This window comes from Mchenga conophoros, linkage group LG18, assembly GCF_057382185.1.
Source record: "Mchenga conophoros isolate Kocher_MC1m ecotype Shallow Benthic linkage group LG18, M_conophoros_male_GT1.1, whole genome shotgun sequence".
Lineage (NCBI taxonomy): Eukaryota > Metazoa > Chordata > Actinopteri > Cichliformes > Cichlidae > Mchenga > Mchenga conophoros.
In genome coordinates, this window is record NC_140543.1 from 24,315,779 (window position 1) to 24,324,069 (window position 8,291).

At 37.8% G+C, this 8,291-nt stretch overlaps 1 long non-coding RNA gene across 1 annotated transcript; it reads right to left on the reverse strand.

Annotated features, from left to right (window-relative positions):
* Positions 1–2,369: 2,369 nt before the first annotated feature.
* On the reverse strand, positions 2,370–4,564 carry LOC146553837 (uncharacterized). Its single transcript, XR_014889453.1, has 3 exons — positions 4,342–4,564; positions 3,691–4,025; positions 2,370–3,394 (listed from the first exon to the last, which is right to left on the reverse strand). It is a non-coding gene; the product is annotated as an uncharacterized LOC146553837 (long non-coding RNA).
* Between the last annotated feature and the right edge of the window lie 3,727 nt (positions 4,565–8,291).

An 8,291-nucleotide genomic window follows, 5' to 3' on the forward strand; every position in this document is an offset into this window, starting at 1 on the left:
AAAGTTACTTTCCCTAGTAACTAGTTACTCTGAAAGTAACGAGTAACTTGAAGTAACTGAGTTACTTTTGATAGAAGTAACTAGTAATGTAACTAAGTTACTAATTTAAAGTAACTTACCCAACACTGGTCATACGTCACATGAAAACCAAAATAATTCCAAACGCCAGATCTGAATGAGGGTGGGGGAGGTTCAATTTGCCATGTTGCAAGGAGAGCTTAACTTCAGTCTCGCTAGCTTGCCCTGCGCTCTTCCTTCTGACGATGCTGTCTGTGTTGAGTGCTCAGTGGATCTCAGTCGAACGCAGATTCACTGAGCGCTCAACACAGACAGCATCGTCAGAAGGAAAGTTGATAAAATAAATCACAAATTTTATATTGTTCGATACATATGCGTACCGAACCGAAAGCACTGTATCGAACGGTTCAATATCGATACGAGTATCGTTGCACCCCTAATATATATATATATATTTCTCAAGTAACTTGAAAAATAACTTAAAAGAAGCTTAAAAAAACCCTGAATTCATAATTACAGCTCAAGGTTTAGGGTGAAAAGGAAATATTAACAGAGCCTGTGGTAAAAAGTGAGCAAATTGATATCTGGCTTGACACAACTGGCTGTAATAAGTGCTTTATAGGTTTTTGTTTTTTTTATCTTGAAAGGGATAAAGGTCAGTTAAACAGGAGCCCATGCTGCTTTGCGATCAATAGACCGAGCTTTTTTTTAAAAAGTGGGACATACTGAGCTCATTGAGTTAATAGATGATTAAGCAGACCTACTGGAACATCTGTTGGGCCTCTCAATTGAGTCACTGCTCATTCTTTTCTTAGCTTTTGTCCTGTTAATGCTTTGTTTCAAAGATGACATCTTCAGGGTTGCTGCACAGTCGTGTGTGAATGGATGGAAAGGCATTGATTCTCATGTGCTGAAAGGTTTTGAGCTGCATTCCACCCAAACGATACAAGCAAGCAGAGCATTTACTAAACCGTGCTCTGTGTGAGTGTGCGTGGCCTGAGACACACAGGCTTTCGTTTGGGCATTCCCTTCCTTTGGATCCTCAAATAGCCTACCTGGAAAACAATCAGCGAAATTAATGTCAGAATAACTGGAACCAAAGCTAAAAATAATCCTCCCAGTCTATTTTCACCTAACCGCTCTAAACACAGTCACAAACCTCACTTGTTATTCTGTGGCTTTCATATTTCGATTGCTCTCTGAAATCCGCGCAGATCTGGACTCGAGCTGTAAAAAGAACGACAGATTTTCACATCCTCTCTGGACCTTGCGCCTGAAAAAGCCGACAAACCACAGACTAGATAAAATAGTGCTGACCATTGCATCTTTTCCTGCCTTTGCATAAACCACATGTTTTCTGCTTTATATGAACATTTTTGTGTAGCAGTTACTACTAATCATGAGTTTTTTGATCCCTAATATAGTGTTTGTAAAGCCTCATTGGCTTATCATTTTAAAGGAAAGTGATAAGAATTTTATTTAAATTCTGCTCTTTGCATCTTATCTTGCATCTTATAGCATGAACTGGAGTAATAAATCCCACACATCTGGTTGGCTGCCTATACACTCCGACGCTAGAGTAAATCCCAGAAATATATCACGTGGGCGCCATCGAGCTTCTCACTTATCTTGTCCCTTTTTTAATTTCTAATTTAAATAAAAGTTTTAGTATTTTGAAACATTATTTAACTTTATCGGGTCTAAAGCATGTAATGTTTTCACCATGTAGAGTTGCGTCTGTGTGTAACTGCAACAAACTGTTGAGTCATTTGCTTTAGCAACAACAACCACAGAGAAAAGTTTGGGTGCTGTGTCTGTCTGTCTGTCCGTCCGTCCGTGGTAACATGTTTGAAAGCACACATATTTCTTTGTCTAGGGTAAATATACTATGATATCATGTCTGTGATATGAAAAATGATTGGTCTCGCCGCTGGTTGCTATTCCATAACTACATGACCTTTAGTTTAAATTGCTGCTGAATTTTATGATGACTTGGTCAGCAAAATAGTTTTCCTTATTCAAACAGGAAAAAAATTCAGAGAAACCACTGCAACCTGTGTTTGGCCAGGGGTGTCAAACTGAAGTCCTGGGGGCCAGAATTGGCACGCCCAAGACTCCAATCCAGCCCCAGTGGAAAATGTGAAGGAGAGCATTGATTTTGGACTTCTCACTGTATTTTTTGTTAGTTTTACAGCTTTAACTACTGATAGAGACCTCCCCCATGGCCATTTAGACTGCACTAAAAGTAATTAAGTTATAGAAAAACAATTAATTGATAGAAATTGAGAGCATTTTTATAGTGGGTCCACAATAAAAAAACAAACAAACAAAAACAACAAAACTAAAAAAAATAAATGACTTTGCTTTATTATTGCAGGACAGTCTTTGCAATAATCTGCCAGAACCTTTTAGGTAATTTTACACATTTATTTCTTCATGTTAGTATTTTTTTTTCTTTACTCCAGCAGAAAAACTGAGATGTACTGTTGAAACTGCACTTCATTTTTTCTCATATGAAGACATCTCAAAGATTCAGTGTGTAGTTAAACGTTTTTGCACAAAAAGGGGAATTCCAAAGATATGTGTGTCCATATCCATATCTGTAGTTTGATTTTTAAAACCTTGGATTTATTTTGGACGCATTGTTTAGCAAAATACTAAAAACATAACATGATGTCAATATCTACGCAAGTTAAATGTTTCTAGATTTGATTTAGGACCAAGTGAAGAATTTCCAGTGAGAGAAAAAGGACAATACTGAACACACACGACTCACAAAACCTCAGATAGACTGCCCACACTTCTCTCCAAAGGTCAAAGTAAAGCCTCATCTGTAACTACAAGAGAACACCATAAAACAATCTAATCTAATCACAAACTTGATTACCTTGGACTGCTGTCAAAATTTGTACAGTGTTTTCCAGCGTGGTTGTGATATGAGATGTGCCAATAATAGTAGCAATCAAACATGTGTAACATAGATAATCGTACCAGGAGGGAGTGGGTTAAATAAAAAAAAAAAAAAGGTTTGTTACTCTCCTCCAAAATGGGAGATAACAGATAACACTGACATGTTGCTACCATCCAGTCATTTCTGTTTACAGTCAGACTGTATCAAAAAGCAGCAGTAGCAGTATGCTGACTTTTAGCTGTACATCGTTATACAAAAACAGAGACAGAAATCAAAAGAGACAGCTTGCTGCATACAACAACTGGAGCAAAATGCGCAGGCCTTTCTATAAATGTGTCCCTTGATTAATCTGGCAAAACGTACACGTCTTCTTCTTGACAGTCATGTGATTGGTCATTAATGTATATGGCCTCATCTATGACGTCGCACTGCAGGTACACGTCGTCATCAGGTTCGACTGGGAACCTTTGAAAAAACAGTAAATGTGATGGAAAACAGTCTCGTTAGGTAAACTGTAAAAGTTTTTGGGTTTCTGTATTTGTCTATATCACAACAGGATTGTGCAAAATGGGGAAACTGACACACACACACACACACACACACACACACACACACACACACACACACACACACACACACACACACATTGTTTCTTAATCCACTTCCGGCCGTTGCTTTTGAGCTTCTGCAGTTTCATAAGTGTTCCAAGAAATACATTTTATGAAAATCTACACGTAGAAAAAACAGTTAATGCAGCTCACCTGCTTTGGTTTGAAGCTGCCATGCTGTAGCCGCAAGTTTGAGGTTTCAGGTTTTCATAGATAGAAGATTGTCCTATTGACTCCTCTCGAATCATACCAGTATATTCATGGGAATCTGCTTGTGGGGTCTCTGAGTGATCCTCCTTTTCTTGCGCTGTTCTTTGTCTAAACGGCATCACATTGGCGATTATAGAGTAGAATTTATAAATGATTACACCAACTATGATCGCAAGCAGCAAAAAGAAGACCCCAAGCCCGACTCCTAGATTTGTAGAAGAGTTGGAGGAACTGTCACTGACTGTGTTATTTCCTCCTGTGCCATTGGTATACATGGTCTGCAATTATGGATAAAGAAACAAAATGGTTCAAAAAGCATGGCTGAAACAATAATGTGATAATCTGTCAAACTACAGCACAAGACAGTGTTTAGCAGTATAGCTGAGATGGAAAGTTAAAGGTTGATTCTAAACTAGAGACCTTCCACTGTTAAAATGTAACATTATAAATATATGATTAAGAATACAAGTTTAAAAAACACAATAAAAATGGATTAAAATGAACAAAACAGTCAAAGTTGACATGTTAAATCAATATGATTATGTAAGCCAAGTCAAGCAGCAGAGGTTAAGTCAATAAAAACACTCATGTTACCTTGAAGTGCTGCTTCAGTGTTGTGGGTCAAGGTCTGCGGCGTGAGCGTAATCATGTAGCTCACCATAAGCACCGTTCGTTAGCTTTGTTGAAGTTCCCTTTATTGAAATCATGGAACTGAGCAAAAGAGACGAAACTAGAATATTTCCTGTAAAAGCTCAGGCTGAAAATAGAAAGCTGCTGACAAGAGCTTAAAAAAAGTGTGATAGTAAACTTTGTGACTCAACAGGCGAACACTCTTCCTGCTTCTACTGAGGTACATCCAACTTTAGCTTCACTTGGTTGGTTATGACCAATATTGTTTTTTGAACAGCAGAGAGTTTAGGTTAAATTGATACTTCTTTCTTTCTCTTTCCAAAAAGTCTCAGATTCACCCAACAGAAAAGTCTTTTTTTGTGTGATTCAACTTATCAGAGAAAAACAACTTTAACTTTTTTGCGCCCTTTTCTCTCAGATGTAAACCCTTCAAGCTGTGTTGATAAGGGATTCTCATGATGCCGTTAAAGTGAAACTGTGCTACCAGCACACTCTCTAACAGACATAAACAGGATCAAACTGCCACTTGGTTCAACAGGACCTTTGCCTCCCCCTGCTGTCAGTCTTAGTCTCCACATACAGAACACGCTCATGCTTCATAACCTCTGCACTTTAATTCTGTCTGTGGATATTTGACCATACACCTTAATAACTTGTGAATTAATGACGCTTCGTTAAGCTTCTGCTGCTACTTTGCCACTATCTGAACCAAATCAACTGGAAGATCCTTTATTTGTCTCTGTCGACCAACAAAAGTCACGCTGCCTTAAAAAACTCTGTTGAAACACTTTCTCACACCACTTACAAGTTTAAATTTGTGTTCTTGAATCAACATAAACACTTGGAACGCAAAGCTGTGCTTGTGACAAGGATTTAAAAATGGCAATGTTTATCTGAGTCAGTCTCAAAAACTATCCGATTACTTTTGTGTTACCCAGAGGAAGAAACATATTAACATTTGTGACCTGCAGAGGAGTGAAGTAACAAAGTACAAATACTTTGTTAGTGTACTTAAGTTGACTTTTCAGGTATCTGTACTTGAGTAGTTTTTTTTTTTTTTTTTACTTTTACTCCCTACAATTTTAAACTAATATCTGGAATTTCTACTCCTTACATTTTCAAAACACACTCGTTATTTTTGGTTTTAAGGCATTTGAGGGGTCACTGGCCCTCAAACATCAAGCCTAAAAAGTAACACATGAAAATCCTTTTCGTTTATTAGTCACCAGAGGATAGAAAGAGACCAAAGAGGCACAATCGTGTGGCAAAGTCAGGGGTTCAAGTGGGTTGTATTTTCTTTTTCTGTTTTTCTTTTTCTTTGGTACAGCACCGGGACGACTGCAGTATCCATAGGTTGCTGTACTTCAGCATCTGGCTACTCCCACAGAAGACAAGCGAGCATAAAGGCAGTAACATTTTTTAAGTGACAGGTCATTTCAAATACAGCATTTCTATCAGCAAGCATGCAGACTGTTTGTGTGCAGGTTATCTGCACACAAACAGATGAAAAGGTCCAGCTGCTGTTTTTGACAGGGAGAGAAAAGAGCGCTAACTTCACTCGAAGATGGAGAAAGATAAGAAAGACAGAAGAGGAAGAAGAGAGGTTATATTTAAAAGTAAAGACGGCTCAGTGGTGTTTGATAAACTGGAAAGTTAAAGCTTAAATGTAGCTCCTCATGTTTTTAAATCAGATAATGGGTCTGTATATGTGACATTATGGTTTTTCATATTGTGAAACGTGCAAAACAAACTGTGGCTAACTGTGTTATTTAAAGGTAGCATGAACATCCTCTGCAGGTTAGTGCAGGTTAAACAGGTTGATTTTGCTGCACTGTGATGGGTTTAACGTGTGTGTGACTTGTGCACACTGGGTGTCTAGGAAAAAGTTACCACTGACAGTATCCAATCAGTGGTAGAGGATGGAAGTCAGCCAGGGAAACTCTACAAAGAGCAGCAGGTCAGCTGGACACAGCATGTAGATTAAGGAAATCTGAGCTGTGCTTCTTTTCACGCTGAGTCATTAAACTGATTTTTCGGCTTTCTTTACCTGCTGAGTCTCACTTTAACCCCTGACTGTACTAATGTTCCTGTTTAGAAGCAAAGAAAATAGAGCTAGTTTTAAATTTTCCTTCTTTTCCCCAGATTTTGTTTTTCTAATTAATTGATTCAGGCTAAGTTTTTATTCCCATCTTCTGATAGTAATTTATTATTACATTATTACAGCACAAGGTTCAGTTAGCTTTGCAGAATAAATAAAGGAAAAATGTGGTAGAAAAAGAGCTACTTTCTTACTTCACAGCCTGTCATTTTTCATTTTTAGTTGAGTGAAGAATTTGAATCAGTACTTAAAGTAGTCTTGAGCAATAGTTCTTGGGGTTTTCAGGAAGTCTTTTTAAAGTTTTTCTCTGGTAATTGGTTGCATTTTCAGGTCAGTACTATTTTTGGAGATCCTTATTACGCCATTTAGCAGTGACCTATGAATCATTCAAGCACAAAAAGCCATCTAACTGAAGGGATGAACCAGTGTTGCGTCTACACATAACAGCCAACAAAACAAGGAACCGCTTTTAAATTGAATATTTGGACAATTTGTTAAAAGCAGCCTGTTACAAAAACATTTTTTCTAATTTCTTTTGTTGAATCTATGAAAAATATTGAATATAACACAGTTTGATAAACATAAAATAATATTTTGCTCCAACAAAGTGATTCCCAAAACACTATTAGCCAAAAACAGCATATCTCAACACGGTGTGTAGTGCTTCCTTAAAAAATTTGAGGAAACTGGGCGAGAGGAGGATGAAAGAAGAAGTAGCAGGAATTTAAAAAGACAAAACAAAAATATCTACAGCAGATAAGCAGTATCTGAAAGTCATGACCTTAAGAAGTAGTAAAAAAAAAAATCCAACAATGACCTGACACAGGACCTGATAGATACAGCTGGTCCTTGGCAGTCCAGTCCAGTTGATCCACCTACTGTTCATTGAAGTCTCCTCAAAAAGGGCAACTGTCAAGAAGCCATTCTTAAGGAAGGGAAACAGAGAGAAAAGGCTGAGGTCTGCCAAATTTTACAACACCTGAGCTGACAATCAGAGTCAACAGGTCTGATCAATTAATTCAAATGTAACAGGTTTGGTTTAAATCATCAACAGGATAGAAGCACAACAGTGTCTACAGCCATCTGTAAAACATGGTGGAGCCCCTGTCATGGTTTGGGGCTGAATTTCAGTCAATGTTGTTGTGGATTTTGCCAAAATGGTTGGAGGGAAAAAAATTGCCATCAAATTTTGATGTACCATACAATACCGTCTGGGAAAATTCTGAATGGCAATGACTTCATTTTTCAGCACAACAATGATCCCAAACCCAGTCATTGCAGTAAAAGCATATCTGAATAGAAAAACACACAGTGCAACACTATCAGTCATGGGCCGGCCTCTTCAGAGCCCAGACCTCAAGTTTATTAAAAGCGTGTGGGATCATCTTGACAGAAACAGGTATTGTGGCTTTGGCATTGTAACTGTGCATCTACTAGATGGACTGAGTTCAGATATAGAATATTATTATAGTCAAAGGTTTAATCCATTTGTCCACCAAGGCCCAGTCATGAACTAGTGACCCAACCAGACTGTTCATGCGGATCACCTTGTGTTACCTGGCACATGCCTTCATATGTTTTATATGGTGTTAAAAGATTAAAAAGGTTTTTGGAGGTGTTTCAGAGGAAGATTTGGTACCATTTAAAAGGCTTGGCATACCTGAAAAAAAAGAAAACCTTTCTTATTTTATTGATAATTAATATTTGCCATCTTAGTACACTCTGCTGGAGCAGCATGCATGCTTCAGGACAAGTCTAACTACATTAAAGGAGCAAAGCACAAAAGACAGAATAATGTTACTTATCAAAGACTATG